The sequence below is a fragment of the Anolis sagrei genome, chromosome Y (genome assembly GCF_037176765.1).
Source record: "Anolis sagrei isolate rAnoSag1 chromosome Y, rAnoSag1.mat, whole genome shotgun sequence".
NCBI lineage: Eukaryota > Metazoa > Chordata > Lepidosauria > Squamata > Dactyloidae > Anolis > Anolis sagrei.
The window spans coordinates 25,610,277-25,629,988 of NC_090035.1; positions in this window are offsets into that span (position 1 = coordinate 25,610,277).

Consider the following 19,712-nt stretch of genomic DNA (forward strand, 5'->3'; position numbering starts at 1 on the left):
CCTCTTTTTTGTGGCAGCAGGTTACAAAACAGTGGGGAAACAGTAAGGATTTATTCCCCTTGGCCAATGTTGGCAAGAGACAGGAAACGGGCCTTTTTTTGTGGCAGTAGGTTGCAAAACTGTGGAGAAACTGTAAGGGTTAGGCGTAGGTAACAACGGAAAAATTTGTTTCTAAAATCGATTTGTATTTGGGGGGTTTTTTTGTTTCGATATTTAAAATAATTACAAAATTTTCCTTTTAAAAAGTTCGATATTTACAAAATTTCGTAAATGTGAAAAAAATTACAAAACATTAACAAATCGATTTCCGAAACAATAACGAATCGATTCGTTAATGGCGGATGCGACCGCGAAATACGCTAAAAAACCTCCAAAAACTGCTGAAGCTTCCCTCTCCCTCTGTTGTTGACTTTTGGTGTGATATTATAATTTTTTTCACTAATTAAACAAAAAACTTGCCCCAGACATGCGGAAATAATAACGAAACGACCTCAGAACAATAACGAAACGAATACAATAACAAAATACGAAGCATTTACAAAACGCGTTTAAAAATTCGTTTTTTTAAAAAATTGCTCCAGAATGGTTCGTTATCGCTTTGTAATTAAAAAAATTAACAAATTATTAACGAATTACGAATTAATGAAACGAAACCGCCCAGCCCTAGTAAGGGTTTATTTCCCTTAGCCAATCTTGGCAAGAGACAGAAAATGGGCCTTTTTTGTGGCAGTAGTTTGCAAAACAGTGGAGAATCAGTAAGGATTTATTCCCCTTGGCCAATGTTGGCAGGAGACTGAAAATGGGCCTCTTTTTTGTTGCAGCAGATTACAAAAGAGTGGAGAATCAGTAAGGATTTATTCCCCTTGGCCAAAGTTGGCAGGAGACAGCAAATGTGCCCTTTTTTGTGGCAGCAGGTTACAAAACAGTGGAGAAACAATAAGGGTTTGGTCCCCTTGGCCAAAATTGGCAGGAGACAGCAAATGTGGCCTTTTTTGTGGCAGCAGGTTACAAAACATTGGAGAAACAGTAAGGGTTTGGTCCCCTTGGTTAAATTTGGAAGGAGACAGCAAATGGTCCTCTATTTGTGGCTGCAGGTTACAAAACAGTGGTGAATCAGTAAGGGTTAATTCCCCTTGGCCAAAGTTGGCAAGAGACAGAAAATTGGCCATTTTTTGTGGCAGCAGGTTACAAAACAGTGGAGAAACATTGTTTGGTCCCTTTGCCCAAAGTTGGCAAGAGACAGCTAATGTGCCATTTTTTGTGGCAGCAGGTTACAAAACAGTGGAGAAACAGTAAGGGTTTGGTCCCCTTGGTTAAATTTGGAAGGAGACAGCAAATGGTCCTCTTTTTTGTGGCAGCAGATTACAAAACAGTGGGGAATCAGTAAGGATTTATTCCCCTTGGCCAAAGTTGGCAAGAGACAGGAAATTGGCCTTTTTTTGTGGCAGTAGGTTGCAAAACAGTGGAGAAACTGTAAGGGTTTATTCCCCTTGGCCAATCTTGGCAAGAGACAGGAAACTGGCCTTTTTTGTGGCAGTAGGTTCCAAAACAGTGGAGAATCAGTAAGGATGTATTCCCCTTGGCCAATGTTGGCAAGAGACAGCTAATATTCCTCTTTTGTGGCAGCAGGTTGCAAAACAGTGGTGAAACGGTAAGGGTTTGGTCCCCTTGGCAAAAGCTGGCAGGAGACAGCAAATGGGCCTCTTTTCTGTGGCAGCAGGTTACAAACCAGTGGAGAAACAGTAAGGATTTATTCCCCTTGGCCAATGTTGGCAGGAGACCGAAAATGGGCCTGTTTTTTGTGGCAGCAGGTTACAAGACAGTGGAGAATCAGTAAGGATTTATTCCCCTTGGCCAATGTTGGCAAGAGACAGCTAATGTTCCTCTTTTGTTGCAGCAGGTTACAAAACAGTGGAGAAACAGTAAGGGTTTGGTCCCCTTGGCAAAGGCTGGCAGGAGACAGCAAATGGGCCTCTTTTCTGTGGCAGCAGGTTACAAACCAGTGGAGAAACAGTAAGGATTTATTCCCCTTGGCCAAAGTTGGCAAGAGACAGCAAATTGGCCAATTTTTTGTGGCAGCAGGTTACAAAATAGTGGAGAAACATTGTTTGGTCCTTTTGCCCAAAGTTGGCAAGAGACAGCTAATGTGCCATTTTTTGTGGCAGCAGGTTACAAAGCAGTGGGGAAATATTAAGGATTTATTCCCCTTGGCCAAAGTTGGCAGGAGACAGCAAATGTGCCTTTTTTGTGGCAGTAGGTTACAAAACAGTGGTGAATCAGTAAGGTTTAATTCCCCTTGGCCAAAGTTGGCAAGAGACAGAAAACGGGCCTTTTCTTGTGGCAGCAGGTTACAAAACAGTGTAGAAACATTGTTTGGTCCCCTTGCCCAAAGTTGGCAAGAGACAGCTAATGTGCCCTTTTTTGTGGCAGTAGGTTACAAAACAGTGGAGAAACAGTAAGGGTTTGGTCCCCTTGGTTAAATTTGGAAGGAGACAGCAAATGGTCCTCTTTTTTGTGGCAGCAGATTACAAAACAGTGGGGAATCAGTAAGGATTTATTCCCCTGTTACAAAAACAGTAAGGGTTTGGTCCCCTTGGTTAAATTTGGAAGGAGACAGCAAATGTTCCTCTTTTGTTGCAGCAGGTTACAAAACAGTGGAGAAACAGTAAGGGTGTGGTCCCCTTGGCAAAGGCTGGCAGGAGACAGCAAATGGGCCTCTATTTGTGGCAGCAGGTTACAAAACAGTGTAGAAACATTGTTTGGTCCCTTTGCCCAAAGTTGGCAAGAGACTGCTAATGGGCCTCTTTTCTGTGGCAGCAGGTTACAAACCAGTGGAGAAACAGTAAGGATTTATGCCCCTTGGCCAATGTTGGCAGGAGACCGAAAATTGGCCATTTTTTGTGGCAGCAGGTTACAAAACAGTGGAGAAACATTGTTTGGACCCTTTGCCCAAAGTTGGCAAGAGACAGCTAATGTGCCCTTTTTTGTGGCAGCAGGTTACAAAACAGTGGAGAAACAGTAAGGGTTTGTTCCCCTTGGTTAAATTTGGAAGGAGACAGCAAATGGTCCCCTTTTTTGTGGCAGCAGATTACAAAACAGTGGGGAATCAGTAAGGATGTATTCCCCTGGGCCAAAGTTGGCAAGAGACAGGAAATTGGCCTTTTTTTTGTGGCAGTAGGTTGCAAAACAGTATAGAAACTGTAAGGGTTTATTCCCCTTGGCCAATGTGGGCAAGAGACAGGAAACTGGCCTTTTTTGTGGCAGTAGGTTGCAAAACAGTGGAGAAACTGTAAGGGTTTATTCGCCTTGGCCAATCTTGGCAAGAGACAGAAAATGGGCCTTTTTTGTGGCAGTAGGTTACAAAACAGTGGAGAAACAGTAAGGGTTTGGTCCCCTTGGTTAAATTTGGAAGGAGACAGCAAATGGTCCTCTTTTTTGTGGCAGCAGGTTACAAAACAGTGGGGAAACAATAAGGATTTATTCCCCTTGGCCAATGTTGGCAAGAGACAGCTAATATTCCTCTTTTGTGGCAGCAGGTTGCAAAACAGTGGTGAAACGGTAAGGGTTTGGTCCCCTTGGCAAAAGCTGGCAGGAGACAGCAAATGGGCCTCTTTTCTGTGGCAGCAGGTTACAAACCAGTGGAGAAACAGTAAGGATTTATTCCCCTTGGCCAATGTTGGCAGGAGACCGAAAATGGGCCTGTTTTTTGTGGCAGCAGGTTACAAGACAGTGGAGAATCAGTAAGGATTTATTCCCCTTGGCCAATGTTGGCAAGAGACAGCTAATGTTCCTCTTTTGTTGCAGCAGGTTACAAAACAGTGGAGAAACAGTAAGGGTTTGGTCCCCTTGGCAAAGGCTGGCAGGAGACAGCAAATGGGCCTCTTTTCTGTGGCAGCAGGTTACAAACCAGTGGAGAAACAGTAAGGATTTACTCCCCTTGGCCAGTGTTGGCAGGAGACCGAAAATGGGCCTGTTTTTTGTGGCAGCAGGTTACAAGACAGTGGACAATCAGTAAGGATTTATTCCCCTTGGCCAATGTTGGCAAGAGACAGCTAATGTTCCCCCTTTGTGGCAGCAGCTTACAAAACATTGGAGAAACAGTAAGGGTTTGGTCCCCTTGGTTAAATTTGGAAGGAGACAGCAAATGGTCCTCTATTTGTGGGTGCAGGTTACAAAACAGTGGTGAATCAGTAAGGGTTAATTCCCCTTGGCCAAAGTTAGCAAGAGACAGAAAATTGGCCATTTTTTGTGGCAGCAGGTTACAAAACAGTGGAGAAACATTGTTTGGTCCCTTTGCCCAAAGTTGGCAAGAGACAGCTAATGTGCCATTTTTTTTGGCAGCAGGTTACAAAGCAGTGGGGAAACAGTAAGGGTTTGGTCCCCTTGGTTAAATTTGGAAGGAGACAGCAAATGGTCCTCTTTTTTGTGGCAGCAGATTACAAAACAGTGGGGAATCAGTAAGGATTTATTCCCCTTGGCCAAAGTTGGCAAGAGACAGGAAATTGGCCTTTTTTTGTGGCAGTAGGTTGCAAAACAGTGGAGAAACTGTAAGGGTTTATTCCCCTTGGCCAATCTTGGCAAGAGACAGGAAACTGGCCTTTTTTTGTGGCAGTAGGTTCCAAAACAGTGGAGAATCAGTAAGGATGTATTCCCCTTGGCCAATGTTGGCAAGAGACAGCTAATATTCCTCTTTTGTGGCAGCAGGTTGCAAAACAGTGGTGAAACGGTAAGGGTTTGGTCCCCTTGGCAAAAGCTGGCAGGAGACAGCAAATGGGCCTCTTTTCTATGGCAGCAGGTTACAAACCAGTGGAGAAACAGTAAGGATTTATTCCCCTTGGCCAATGTTGGCAGGAGACCGAAAATGGGCCTGTTTTTTGTGGCAGCAGGTTACAAGACAGTGGAGAATTAGTAAGGATTTATTCCCCTTGGCCAATGTTGGCAAGAGACAGCTAATGTTCCTCTTTTGTTGCAGCAGGTTACAAAACAGTGGAGAAACAGTAAGGGTTTGGTCCCCTTGGCAAAGGCTGGCAGGAGACAGCAAATGGGCTTCTTTTCTGTGGCAGCAGGTTACAAACCAGTGGAGAAACAGTAAGGATTTATTCCCCTTGGCCAGTGTTGGCAGGAGACCGAAAATGGGCCTGTTTTTTGTGGCAGCAGGTTACAAGACAGTGGACAATCAGTAAGGATTTATTCCCCTTGGCCAATGTTGGCAAGAGACAGCTAATGTTCCCCTTTTGTTGCAGCAGGTTACAAAACAGTGGAGAAACAGTAAGGGTTAATTCCCCTTGGCCAAAGTTGGCAGGAGATAGCAAAAAGGCCTTTTTTTGTGGCAGCAGGTTACAAAACAGCGGTGAAACTGTAAGGGTTTATTCCACTTTGCCAAAATTGAAAGGAGATAGAAAAAGGGCCTTTTTTGTAGCAGCAGGTTACAAAACAGTGGGAAAACATTAAGGATTTATTCCCCTTGGCCAAAGTTGGAAGGAGACAGCAAATGTTCCTTTTTTTGTGGCAGCAGGTTACAAAACACTGGAGAAACAGTAAGTGTTTGGTCCCATTGGCCAAAGTTGGCAAGAGACAGCAAATGGGCCTCTTATTGTGGCAGCAGGTTACAAAACAGTGGAGAATCAGTAAGGCGTTATTCCCCTTGGCCAAAGTTGGCAAGAGACAGAAAATGGGCCTTTTTTGTGGCAGCAGGTTACAAAAGAGTGGAGAAACAGTAAGGGTTTGGTCCCCTAGCCCAAAGTTGGCAGGAGACAGCAAATGGTCCTCTATTTGTGGCTGCAGGTTACAAAACAGTGGTGAATCAGTAAGGGTTAATTCCCCTTGGCCAAAGTTGGCAGGAGACAGCAAATGGGCCTCTTTTCTGTGGCAGCAGGTTACAAACCAGTGGAGAAACAGTAAGGATTTATTCCCCTTGGCCAAAGTTGGCAAGAGACAGCTAATGTGCCATTTTTTGTGGCAGCAGGTTACAAAATAGTGGAGAAACATTGTTTGGTCCTTTTGCCCAAAGTTGGCAAGAGACAGCTAATGTGCCATTTTTTGTGGCAGCAGGTTACAAAGCAGTGGGGAAACAGTAAGGGTTTGGTCCCCTTGGTTAAATTTGGAAGGAGATAGCAAATGGTCCTCTTTTTTGTGGCAGCAGATTACAAAACAGTGGGGAATCAGTAAGGATTTATTCCCCTTGGCCAAAGTTGGCAAGAGACAGGAAATTGGCCTTTTTTTGTGGCAGTAGGTTGCAAAACAGTGGAGAAACTGTAAGGGTTTATTCCCCTTGGCCAATCTTGGCAAGAGACAGGACACTGGCCTTTTTTTGTGGCAGTAGGTTCCAAAACAGTGGAGAATCAGTAAGGATTTATTCCCCTTGGCCAATGTTGGCAAGAGACAGCTAATATTCCTCTTTTGTGGCAGCAGGTTACAAAACAGTGGTGAAACGGTAAGGGTTTGGTCCCCTTGGCAAAAGCTGGCAGGAGACAGCAAATGGGCCTCTTTTCTGTGGCAGCAGGTTACAAACCAGTGGAGAAACAGTAAGGATTTATTCCCCTTGGCCAATGTGGGCAGGAGACCGAAAATGGGCCTGTTTTTCTGTGGCAGCAGGTTACAAGACAGTGGAGAATCAGTAAGGATTTCTTCCCCTTGGCCAATGTTGGCAAGAGACAGCTAATGTTCCTCTTTTGTTGCAGCAGGTTACAAAACAGTGGAGAAACAGTAAGGGTTTGGTCCCCTTGGCAAAGGCTGGCAGGAGACAGCAAATGGGCCTCTTTTCTGTGGCAGCAGGTTACAAACCAGTGGAGAAACAGTAAGGATTTATTCCCCTTGGCCAGTGTTGGCAGGAGACCGAAAATGGGCCTGTTTTTTGTGGCAGCAGGTTACAAGACAGTGGACAATCAGTAAGGATTTATTCCCCTTGGCCAATGTTGGCAAGAGACAGCTAATGTTCCCCTTTTGTTGCAGCAGGTTACAAAACAGTGGAGAAACAGTAAGGGTTAATTCCCCTTGGCCAAAGTTGGCAGGAGATAGCAAAAGGGCCTTTTTTTGTGGCAGCAGGTTACAAAACAGCGGTGAGACTGTAAGGGTTTATTCCACTTTGCCAAAATTGAAAGGAGATAGAAAAAGGGCCTTTTTTGTAGCAGCAGGTTACAAAACAGTGGGAAAACATTAAGGATTTATTCCCCTTGGCCAAAGTTGGAAGGAGACAGCAAATGTTCCTTTTTTTGTGGCAGCAGGTTACAAAACACTGGAGAAACAGTAAGTGTTTGGTCCCATTGGCCAAAGTTGGCAAGAGACAGCAAATGGGCCTCTTTTTGTGGCAGCAGGTTACAAAACAGTGGAGAATCAGTAAGGCGTTATTCCCCTTGGCCAAAGTTGGCAAGAGACAGAAAATGGGCCTTTTTTGTGGCAGCAGGTTACAAAAGAGTGGAGAAACAGTAAGGGTTTGGTCCCCTAGCCCAAAGTTGGCAGGAGACAGCAAATGGTCCTCTATTTGTGGCTGCAGGTTACAAAACAGTGGTGAATCAGTAAGGGTTAATTCCCCTTGGCCAAAGTTGGCAGGAGACAGCAAATGGGCCTCTTTTCTGTGGCTGCAGGTTACAAACCAGTGGAGAAACAGTAAGGATTTATTCCCCTTGGCCAAAGTTGGCAAGAGACAGCAAACTGGCCATTTTTTGTGGCAGCAGGTTACAAAATAGTGGAGAAACATTGTTTGGTCCTTTTGCCCAAAGTTGGCAAGAGACAGCTAATGTGCCATTTTTTGTGGCAGCAGGTTACAAAGCAGTGGGGAAACAGTAAGTGTTTGGTCCCCTTGGTTAAATTTGGAAGGAGATAGCAAATGGTCCTCTTTTTTGTGGCAGCAGATTACAAAACAGTGGGGAATCAGTAAGGATTTATTCCCCTTGGCCAAAGTTGGCAAGAGACAGGAAATTGGCCTTTTTTTTGTGGCAGTAGGTTGCAAAACAGTGGAGAAACTGTAAGGGTTTATTCCCCTTGGCCAATCTTGGCAAGAGACAGGACACTGGCCTTTTTTTGTGGCAGTAGGTTCCAAAACAGTGGAGAATCAGTAAGGATTTATTCCCCTTGGCCAATGTTGGCAAGAGACAGCTAATATTCCTCTTTTGTGGCAGCAGGTTACAAAACAGTGGTGAAACGGTAAGGGTTTGGTCCCCTTGGCAAAAGCTGGCAGGAGACAGCAAATGGGCCTCTTTTCTGTGGCAGCAGGTTACAAACCAGTGGAGAAACAGTAAGGATTTATTCCCCTTGGCCAATGTGGGCAGGAGACCGAAAATGGGCCTGTTTTTCTGTGGCAGCAGGTTACAAGACAGTGGAGAATCAGAAAGGATTTCTTCCCCTTGGCCAATGTTGGCAAGAGACAGCTAATGTTCCTCTTTTGTTGCAGCAGGTTACAAAACAGTGGAGAAACAGTAAGGGTTTGGTCCCCTTGGCAAAAGCTGGCAGGAGACAGCAAATGGGCCTCTTTTCTGTGGCAGCAGGTTACAAACCAGTGGAGAAACAGTAAGGATTTATGCCCCTTGGCCAATGTTGGCAGGAGACCGAAAATTGGCCATTTTTTGTGGCAGCAGGTTACAAAACAGTGGAGAAACATTGTTTGGTCCCTTTGCCCAAAGTTGGCAAGAGACAGCTAATGTGCCCTTTTTTGTGGCAGCTGGTTACGAAACAGTGGAGAAACTGTAAGGGTTTATTCCCCTTGGCCAATCTTGGCAAGAGACAGGACACTGGCCTTTTTTTGTGGCAGTAGGTTCCAAAACAGTGGAGAATCAGTAAGGATTTATTCCCCTTGGCCAATGTTGGCAAGAGACAGCTAATATTCCTCTTTTGTGGCAGCAGGTTACAAAACAGTGGTGAAACGGTAAGGGTTTGGTCCCCTTGGCAAAAGCTGGCAGGAGACAGCAAATGGGCCTCTTTTCTGTGGCAGCAGGTTACAAACCAGTGGAGAAACAGTAAGGATTTATTCCCCTTGGCCAATGTGGGCAGGAGACCGAAAATGGGCCTGTTTTTCTGTGGCAGCAGGTTACAAGACAGTGGAGAATCAGAAAGGATTTCTTCCCCTTGGCCAATGTTGGCAAGAGACAGCTAATGTTCCTCTTTTGTTGCAGCAGGTTACAAAACAGTGGAGAAACAGTAAGGGTTTGGTCCCCTTGGCAAAAGCTGGCAGGAGACAGCAAATGGGCCTCTTTTCTGTGGCAGCAGGTTACAAACCAGTGGAGAAACAGTAAGGATTTATGCCCCTTGGCCAATGTTGGCAGGAGACCGAAAATTGGCCATTTTTTGTGGCAGCAGGTTACAAAACAGTGGAGAAACATTGTTTGGTCCCTTTGCCCAAAGTTGGCAAGAGACAGCTAATGTGCCCTTTTTTGTGGCAGCTGGTTACGAAACAGTGGAGAAACAGTAAGGGTTTGTTCCCCTTGGTTAAATTTGGAAGGAGACAGCAAATGGTCCCCTTTTTTGTGGCAGCAGATTACAAAACAGTGGGGAATCAGTAAGGATGTATTCCCCTGGGCCAAAGTTGGCAAGAGACAGGAAATTGCCCTTTTTTTTGTGGCAGTAGGTTGCAAAACAGTATAGAAACTGTAAGGGATTATTCCCCTTGGCCAATGTGGGCAAGAGACAGGAAACTGGCCTTTTTTGTGGCAGTAGGTTGCAAAACAGTGGAGAAACTGTAAGGGTTTATTCGCCTTGGCCAATCTTGGCAAGAGACAGAAAATGGGCCTTTTTTGTGGCAGTAGGTTACAAAACAGTGGAGAAACAGTAAGGATTTGGTCCCCTTGGCCAAAGTTGGCAAGAGACAGCAAATGGGCTTTTTTTTGTGGCAGGAGGTTACAAAACAGTGGTGAAACGGTAAGGGTTTATTCCCCTTGTACAAAATTGGAAGGAGACAGCAAGTGGGCCTTTTTTTTGTGGCAGCTGGTTACAAAACAGTGGGGAAACAGTAAGGATTTATTCCCCTTGGCCAAAGTTGGCAAGAGACAGGAAATGGGCCTTTTTTTTGTGGCAGCAGGTTACAAAACAGTGGTGAAACGGTAAGGGTTTATTCCCTTTGTCCAAAATTGGAAGGAGACAGGAAGTGGGCCTCTTTTTTGTGGCAGCAGGTTACAAAACAGTGGAGAATCAGGAAGGATTTATTCCCCTTGGCCAATGTTGGCAAGACAGCTAATATTCCTCTTTTGTTGCAGCAGGTTACAAAAGAGTGGAGAAACAGTAAGGGTTAATTCCCCTTGGCCAAAGTTGGCAAGAGACAGCAAATGGGCCTTTTTTTTTGTGGCAGCAGGGTACAAAACAGTGGTGAAACTGTAAGGATTTATTCCTTTTCTCCAAAATTGGAAGGAGACAGCAAATGGGCCTTTTTTGTGGCAGCAGGTTACAAAACAGTGGGGAAACATTAAGGATTTATTCCCCTTGGCCAAAGTTGGCAGGAGATAGCAAATGTGCCTTTTTTGTGGCAGCAGGTTACAAAACGGTGGTGAAACAGTAAGGGTTTGGTCCCCTTGGCCAAAATTGGCATGAGTCAGCAAATGGGCCTCTATTTGTGGCTGCAGATTACAAAACAGTGGTGAATCAGTAAGGGTTAATTCCCCTTGGCCAATGTTGGCAGGAGACCGAAAATGGGCCTCTTTCTTGTGGCAGCAGATTACAAAACAGTGGGGAATCAGTAAGGATTTATTCCCCTTGGCCAAAGTTGGCAGGAGACAGCAAATGTGCCTTTTTTGTGGCAGCAGGTTACAAAACAGTGGAGAAACAGTAAGGGTGTGGTCCCCTTGGCCAAAATTGGCAGGAGACAGCAAATGGGCCTCTATTTGTGGCAGCAGGTTACAAAACAGTGTAGAAACATTGTTTGGTCCCTTTGCCCAAAGTTGGCAAGAGACTGCTAATGTGCCCTTTTTGTGGCAGCAGGTTACAAAACATTGGAGAAACAGTAAGGGTTTGGTCCCCTTGGTTAAATTTGGAAGGAGACAGCAAATGGTCCTCTATTTGTGGCAGCGGGTTACAAAACAGTGGTGAATCAGTAAGGGTTAATTCCCCTTGGCCAAAGTTGGCAAGAGACAGCAAATTGGCCATTTTTTGTGGCAGCAGGTTACAAAATAGTGGAGAAACATTGTTTGGTCCTTTTGCCCAAAGTTGGCAAGAGACAGCTAATGTGCCATTTTTTGTGGCAGCAGGTTACAAAGCAGTAGGGAAACAGTAAGGATTTGGTCCCCTTGGTTAAATTTGGAAGGAGATAGCAAATGGTCCTCTTTCTTGTGGCAGCAGATTACAAAATAGTGGGGAATCAGTAAGGATTTATTCCCCTTGGCCAAAGTTGGCAAGAGACAGGAAATTGGCCTTTTTTTGTGGCAGTAGGTTGCAAAACAGTGGAGAAACTGTAAGGGTTTATTCCCCTTTGCCAATCTTGGCAAGAGACAGGACACTGGCCTTTTTTTGTGGCAGTAGGTTCCAAAACAGTGGAGAATCAGTAAGGATTTATTCCCCTTGGCCAATGTTGGCAAGAGACAGCTAATATTCCTCTTTTGTGGCAGCAGGTTACAAAACAGTGGTGAAACGGTAAGGGTTTGGTCCCCTTGGCAAAAGCTGGCAGGAGACAGCAAATGGGCCTCTTTTCTGTGGCAGCAGGTTACAAACCAGTGGAGAAACAGTAAGGATTTATTCCCCTTGGCCAATGTGGGCAGGAGACCGAAAATGGGCCTGTTTTTCTGTGGCAGCAGGTTACAAGACAGTGGAGAATCAGTAAGGATTTCTTCCCCTTGGCCAATGTTGGCAAGAGACAGCTAATGTTCCTCTTTTGTTGCAGCAGGTTACAAAACAGTGGAGAAACAGTAAGGGTTTGGTCCCCTTGGCAAAAGCTGGCAGGAGACAGCAAATGGGCCTCTTTTCTGTGGCAGCAGGTTACAAACCAGTGGAGAAACAGTAAGGATTTATGCCCCTTGGCCAATGTTGGCAGGAGACCGAAAATTGGCCATTTTTTGTGGCAGCAGGTTACAAAACAGTGGAGAAACATTGTTTGGTCCCTTTGCCCAAAGTTGGCAAGAGACAGCTAATGTGCCCTTTTTTGTGGCAGCAGGTTACAAAACAGTGGAGAAACAGTAAGGGTTTGTTCCCCTTGGTTAAATTTGGAAGGAGACAGCAAATGGTCCCCTTTTTTGTGGCAGCAGATTACAAAACAGTGGGGAATCAGTAAGGATGTATTCCCCTGGGCCAAAGTTGGCAAGAGACAGGAAATTGGCCTTTTTTTTGTGGCAGTAGGTTGCAAAACAGTATAGAAACTGTAAGGGTTTATTCCCCTTGGCCAATGTGGGCAAGAGACAGGAAACTGGCCTTTTTTGTGGCAGTAGGTTGCAAAACAGTGGAGAAACTGTAAGGGTTTATTCGCCTTGGCCAATCTTGGCAAGAGACAGAAAATGGGCCTTTTTTGTGGCAGTAGGTTACAAAACAGTGGAGAAACAGTAAGGGTTTGGTCCCCTTGGTTAAATTTGGAAGGAGACAGCAAATGGTCCTCTTTTTTGTGGCAGCAAGTTACAAAACAGTGGGGAAACAATAAGGATTTATTCCCCTTGGCCAATGTTGGCAAGAGACAGCTAATATTCCTCTTTTGTGGCAGCAGGTTGCAAAACAGTGGTGAAACGGTAAGGGTTTGGTCCCCTTGGCAAAAGCTGGCAGGAGACAGCAAATGGGCCTCTTTTCTATGGCAGCAGGTTACAAACCAGTGGAGAAACAGTAAGGATTTATTCCCCTTGGCCAATGTTGGCAGGAGACCGAAAATGGGCCTGTTTTTCTGTGGCAGCAGGTTACAAGACAGTGGAGAATCAGTAAGGATTTCTTCCCCTTGGCCAATGTTGGCAAGAGACAGCTAATGTTCCTCTTTTGTTGCAGCAGGTTACAAAACAGTGGAGAAACAGTAAGGGTTTGGTCCCCTTGGCAAAGGCTGGCAGGAGACAGCAAATGGGCCTCTTTTCTGTGGCAGCAGGTTACAAACCAGTGGAGAAACAGTAAGGATTTACTCCCCTTGGCCAGTGTTGGCAGGAGACAGCTAATGTTCCCCCTTTGTGGCAGCAGCTTACAAAACATTGGAGAAACAGTAAGGGTTTGGTCCCCTTGGTTAAATTTGGAAGGAGACAGCAAATGGTCCTCTTTTTTGTGGCAGCAGATTACAAAACAGTGGGGAATCAGTAAGGACTTATTTCCCTTGGCCAAAGTTGGCAAGAGACAGGAAATTGGCCTTTTTTTGTGGCAGTAGGTTGCAAAACAGTGGAGAAACTGTAAGGGTTTATTCCCCTTGGCCAATCTTGGCAAGAGACAGGAAACTGGCCTTTTTTTGTGGCAGTAGGTACCAAAACAGTGGAGAATCAGTAAGGATGTATTCCCCTTGGCCAATGTTGGCAAGAGACAGCTAATATTCCTCTTTTGTGGCAGCAGGTTGCAAAACAGTGGTGAAACGGTAAGGGTTTGGTCCCCTTGGCAAAAGCTGGCAGGAGACAGCAAATGGGCCTCTTTGCTATGGCAGCAGGTTACAAACCAGTGGAGAAACAGTAAGGATTTATTCCCCTTGGCCAATGTTGGCAGGAGACCGAAAATGGGCCTCTTTTCTGTGGCAGCAGGTTACAAACCAGTGGAGAAACAGTAAGGATTTATTCCCCTTGGCCAATGTTGGCAGGAGACCGAAAATGGGCCTGTTTTTCTGTGGCAGCAGGTTACAAGACAGTGGAGAATCAGTAAGGATTTCTTCCCCTTGGCCAATGTTGGCAAGAGACAGCTAATGTTCCTCTTTTGTTGCAGCAGGTTACAAAACAGTGGAGAAACAGTAAGGGTTTGGTCCCCTTGGCAAAGGCTGGCAGGAGACAGCAAATGGGCCTCTTTTCTGTGGCAGCAGGTTACAAACCAGTGGAGAAACAGTAAGGATTTACTCCCCTTGGCCAGTGTTGGCAGGAGACAGCTAATGTTCCCCCTTTGTGGCAGCAGCTTACAAACCAGTGGAGAAACAGTAAGGATTTATTCCCCTTGGCCAATGTTGGCAGGAGACCGAAAATGGGCCTGTTTTTCTGTGGCAGCAGGTTACAAGACAGTGGAGAATCAGTAAGGATTTCTTCCCCTTGGCCAATGTTGGCAAGAGACAGCTAATGTTCCTCTTTTGTTGCAGCAGGTTACAAAACAGTGGAGAAACAGTAAGGGTTTGGTCCCCTTGGCAAAGGCTGGCAGGAGACAGCAAATGGGCCTCTTTTCTGTGGCAGCAGGTTACAAACCAGTGGAGAAACAGTAAGGATTTACTCCCCTTGGCCAGTGTTGGCAGGAGACAGCTAATGTTCCCCCTTTGTGGCAGCAGCTTACAAAACATTGGAGAAACAGTAAGGGTTTGGTCCCCTTGGTTAAATTTGGAAGGAGACAGCAAATGGTCCTCTTTTTTGTGGCAGCAGATTACAAAACAGTGGGGAATCAGTAAGGACTTATTCCCCTTGGCCAAAGTTGGCAAGAGACAGGAAATTGGCCTTTTTTTGTGGCAGTAGGTTGCAAAACAGTGGAGAAACTGTAAGGGTTTATTCCCCTTGGCCAATCTTGGCAAGAGACAGGAAACTGGCCTTTTTTTGTGGCAGTAGGTACCAAAACAGTGGAGAATCAGTAAGGATGTATTCCCCTTGGCCAATGTTGGCAAGAGACAGCTAATATTCCTCTTTTGTGGCAGCAGGTTGCAAAACAGTGGTGAAACGGTAAGGGTTTGGTCCCCTTGGCAAAAGCTGGCAGGAGACAGCAAATGGGCCTCTTTGCTATGGCAGCAGGTTACAAACCAGTGGAGAAACAGTAAGGATTTATTCCCCTTGGCCAATGTTGGCAGGAGACCGAAAATGGGCCTGTTTTTTGTGGCAGCAGGTTACAAGACAGTGGAGAATTAGTAAGGATTTATTCCCCTTGGCCAATGTTGGCAAGAGACAGCTAATGTTCCTCTTTTGTTGCAGCAGGTTACAAAACAGTGGAGAAACAGTAAGGGTTTGGTCCCCTTGGCAAAGGCTGGCAGGAGACAGCAAATGGGCCTCTTTTCTGTGGCAGCAGGTTACAAACCAGTGGAGAAACAGTAAGGATTTATTCCCCTTGGCCAGTGTTGGCAGGAGACCGAAAATGGGCCTGTTTTTTGTGGCAGCAGGTTACAAGACAGTGGACAATCAGTAAGGATTTATTCCCCTTGGCCAATGTTGGCAAGAGACAGCTAATGTTCCCCTTTTGTTGCAGCAGGTTACAAAACAGTGGAGAAACAGTAAGGGTTAATTCCCCTTGGCCAAAGTTGGCAGGAGATAGCTAAAGGGCCTTTTTTTGGGGCAGCAGGTTACAAAACAGCGGTGAAACTGTAAGGGTTTATTCCACTTTGCCAAAATTGAAAGGAGATAGAAAAAGGGCCTTTTTTGTAGCAGCAGGTTACAAAACAGTGGGAAAACATTAAGGATTTATTCCCCTTGGCCAAAGTTGGAAGGAGACAGCAAATGTTCCTTTTTTTGTGGCAGCAGGTTACAAAACACTGGAGAAACAGTAAGTGTTTGGTCCCATTGGCCAAAGTTGGCAAGAGACAGCAAATGGGCCTCTTATTGTGGCAGCAGGTTACAAAACAGTGGAGAATCAGTAAGGCGTTATTCCCCTTGGCCAAAGTTGGCAAGAGACAGAAAATGGGCCTTTTTTGTGGCAGCAGGTTACAAAAGAGTGGAGAAACAGTAAGGGTTTGGTCCCCTAGCCCAAAGTTGGCAGGAGACAGCAAATGGTCCTCTATTTGTGGCTGCAGGTTACAAAACAGTGGTGAATCAGTAAGGGTTAATTCCCCTTGGCCAAAGTTGGCAGGAGACAGCAAATGGGCCTCTTTTCTGTGGCAGCAGGTTACAAACCAGTGGAGAAACAGTAAGGATTTATTCCCCTTGGCCAAAGTTGGCAAGAGACAGCAAATTGGCCATTTTTTGTGGCAGCAGGTTACAAAATAGTGGAGAAACATTGTTTGGTCCTTTTGCCCAAAGTTGGCAAGAGACAGCTAATGTGCCATTTTTTGTGGCAGCAGGTTACAAAGCAGTGGGGAAACAGTAAGGGTTTGGTCCCCTTGGTTAAATTTGGAAGGAGATAGCAAATGGTCCTCTTTTTTGTGGCAGCAGATTACAAAACAGTGGGGAATCAGTAAGGATTTATTCCCCTTGGCCAAAGTTGGCAAGAGACAGGAAATTGGCCTTTTTTTGTGGCAGTAGGTTGCAAAACAGTGGAGAAACTGTAAGGGTTTATTCCCCTTGGCCAATCTTGGCAAGAGACAGGACACTGGCCTTTTTTTGTGGCAGTAGGTTCCAAAACAGTGGAGAATCAGTAAGGATTTATTCCCCTTGGCCAATGTTGGCAAGAGACAGCTAATATTCCTCTTTTGTGGCAGCAGGTTACAAAACAGTGGTGAAACGGTAAGGGTTTGGTCCCCTTGGCAAAAGCTGGCAGGAGACAGCAAATGGGCCTCTTTTCTGTGGCAGCAGGTTACAAACCAGTGGAGAAACAGTAAGGATTTATTCCCCTTGGCCAATGTGGGCAGGAGACCGAAAATGGGCCTGTTTTTCTGTGGCAGCAGGTTACAAGACAGTGGAGAATCAGTAAGGATTTCTTCCCCTTGGCCAATGTTGGCAAGAGACAGCTAATGTTCCTCTTTTGTTGCAGCAGGTTACAAAACAGTGGAGAAACAGTAAGGGTTTGGTCCCCTTGGCAAAGGCTGGCAGGAGACAGCAAATGGGCCTCTTTTCTGTGGCAGCAGGTTACAAACCAGTGGAGAAACAGTAAGGATTTATTCCCCTTGGCCAGTGTTGGCAGGAGACCGAAAATGGGCCTGTTTTTTGTGGCAGCAGGTTACAAGACAGTGGACAATCAGTAAGGATTTATTCCCCTTGGCCAATGTTGGCAAGAGACAGCTAATGTTCCCCTTTTGTTGCAGCAGGTTACAAAACAGTGGAGAAACAGTAAGGGTTAATTCCCCTTGGCCAAAGTTGGCAGGAGATAGCAAAAGGGCCTTTTTTTGTGGCAGCAGGTTACAAAACAGCGGTGAAACTGTAAGGGTTTATTCCACTTTGCCAAAATTGAAAGGAGATAGAAAAAGGGCCTTTTTTGTAGCAGCAGGTTACAAAACAGTGGGGAAACATTAAGGATTTATTCCCCTTGGCCAAAGTTGGAAGGAGACAGCAAATGTTCCTTTTTTTGTGGCAGCAGGTTACAAAACACTGGAGAAACAGTAAGTGTTTGATCCCATTGGCCAAAGTTGGCAAGAGACAGCAAATGGGCCTCTTATTGTGGCAGCAGGTTACAAAACAGTGGAGAATCAGTAAGGCGTTATTCCCCTTGGCCAAAGTTGGCAAGAGACAGAAAATGGGCCTTTTTTGTGGCAGCAGGTTACAAAAGAGTGGAGAAACAGTAAGGGTTTGGTCCCCTAGCCCAAGGTTGGCAGGAGACAGCAAATGGTCCTCTATTTGTGGCTGCAGGTTACAAAACAGTGGAGAAACAGTAAGGATTTATTCCCCTTGGCCAAAGTTGGCAAGAGACAGCAAATTGGCCATTTTTTGTGGCAGCAGGTTACAAAATAGTGGAGAAACATTGTTTGGTCCTTTTGCCCAAAGTTGGCAAGAGACAGCTAATGTGCCATTTTTTGTGGCAGCAGGTTACAAAGCGGTGGGGAAACAGTAAGGGTTTGGTCCCCTTGGTTAAATTTGGAAGGAGATAGCAAATGGTCCTCTTTTTTGTGGCAGCAGATTACAAAACAGTGGGAAATCAGTAAGGATTTATTCCCCTTGGCCAAAGTTGGCAAGAGACAGGAAATTGGCCTTTTTTTGTGGCAGTGGGTTGCAAAACAGTGGAGAAACTGTAAGGGTTTATTCCCCTTGGCCAATCTTGGCAAGAGACAGCTAATATTCCTCTTTTGTGGCAGCAGGTTACAAAACAGTGGTGAAACGGTAAGGGTTTGGTCCCCTTGGCAAAAGCTGGCAGGAGACAGCAAATGGGCCTCTTTTCTGTGGCAGCAGGTTACAAACCAGTGTAGAAACAGTAAGGATTTATTCCCCTTGGCCAATGTGGGCAGGAGACCGAAAATGGGCCTGTTTTTCTGTGGCAGCAGGTTACAAGACAGTGGAGAATCAGTAAGGATTTCTTCCCCTTGGCCAATGTTGGCAAGAGACAGCTAATGTTCCTCTTTTGTTGCAGCAGGTTACAAAACAGTGGAGAAACAGTAAGGGTTTGGTCCCCTTGGCAAAAGCTGGCAGGAGACAGCAAATGGGCCTCTTTTCTGTGGCAGCAGGTTACAAACCAGTGGAGAAACAGTAAGGATTTATGCCCCTTGGCCAGTGTTGGCAGGAGACCGAAAATGGGCCTGTTTTTTGTGGCAGCAGGTTACAAGACAGTGGACAATCAGTAAGGATTTATTCCCCTTGGCCAATGTTGGCAAGAGACAGCTAATGTTCCCCTTTTGTTGCAGCAGGTTACAAAACAGTGGAGAAACAGTAAGGGTTAATTCCCCTTGGCCAAAGTTGGCAGGAGATAGCAAAAGGGCCTTTTTTTGTGGCAGCAGGTTACAAAACAGCGGTGAAACTGTAAGGGTTTATTCCACTTTGCCAAAATTGAAAGGAGATAGAAAAAGGGCCTTTTTTGTAGCAGCAGGTTACAAAACAGTGGGGAAACATTAAGGATTTATTCCCCTTGGCCAAAGTTGGAAGGAGACAGCAAATGTTCCTTTTTTTGTGGCAGCAGGTTACAAAACACTGGAGAAACAGTAAGTGTTTGATCCCATTGGCCAAAGTTGGCAAGAGACAGCAAATGGGCCTCTTATTGTGGCAGCAGGTTACAAAACAGTGGAGAATCAGTAAGGCGTTATTCCCCTTGGCCAAAGTTGGCAAGAGACAGAAAATGGGCCTTTTTTGTGGCAGCAGGTTACAAAAGAGTGGAGAAACAGTAAGGGTTTGGTCCCCTAGCCCAAGGTTGGCAGGAGACAGCAAATGGTCCTCTATTTGTGGCTGCAGGTTACAAAACAGTGGTGAATCAGTAAGGGTTAATTCCCCTTGGCCAAAGTTGGCAGGAGACAGCAAATGGGCCTCTTTTCTGTGGCAGCAGGTTACAAACCAGTGGAGAAACAGTAAGGATTTATTCCCCTTGGCCAAAGTTGGCAAGAGACAGCAAATTGGCCATTTTTTGTGGCAGCAGGTTACAAAATAGTGGAGAAACATTGTTTGGTCCTTTTGCCCAAAGTTGGCAAGAGACAGCTAATGTGCCATTTTTTGTGGCAGCAGGTTACAAAGCGGTGGGGAAACAGTAAGGGTTTGGTCCCCTTGGTTAAATTTGGAAGGAGATAGCAAATGGTCCTCTTTTTTGTGGCAGCAGATTACAAAACAGTGGGGAATCAGTAAGGATTTATTCCCCTTGGCCAAAGTTGGCACGAGACAGGAAATTGGCCTTTTTTTGTGGCAGTGGGTTGCAAAACAGTGGAGAAACTGTAAGGGTTTATTCCCCTTGGCCAATCTTGGCAAGAGACAGGACACTGGCCTTTTTTTGTGGCAGTAGGTTCCAAAACAGTGGAGAATCAGTAAGGATTTATTCCCCTTGGCCAATGTTGGCAAGAGACAGCTAATATTCCTCTTTTGTGGCAGCAGGTTACAAAACAGTGGTGAAACGGTAAGGGTTTGGTCCCCTTGGCAAAAGCTGGCAGGAGACAGCAAATGGGCCTCTTTTCTGTGGCA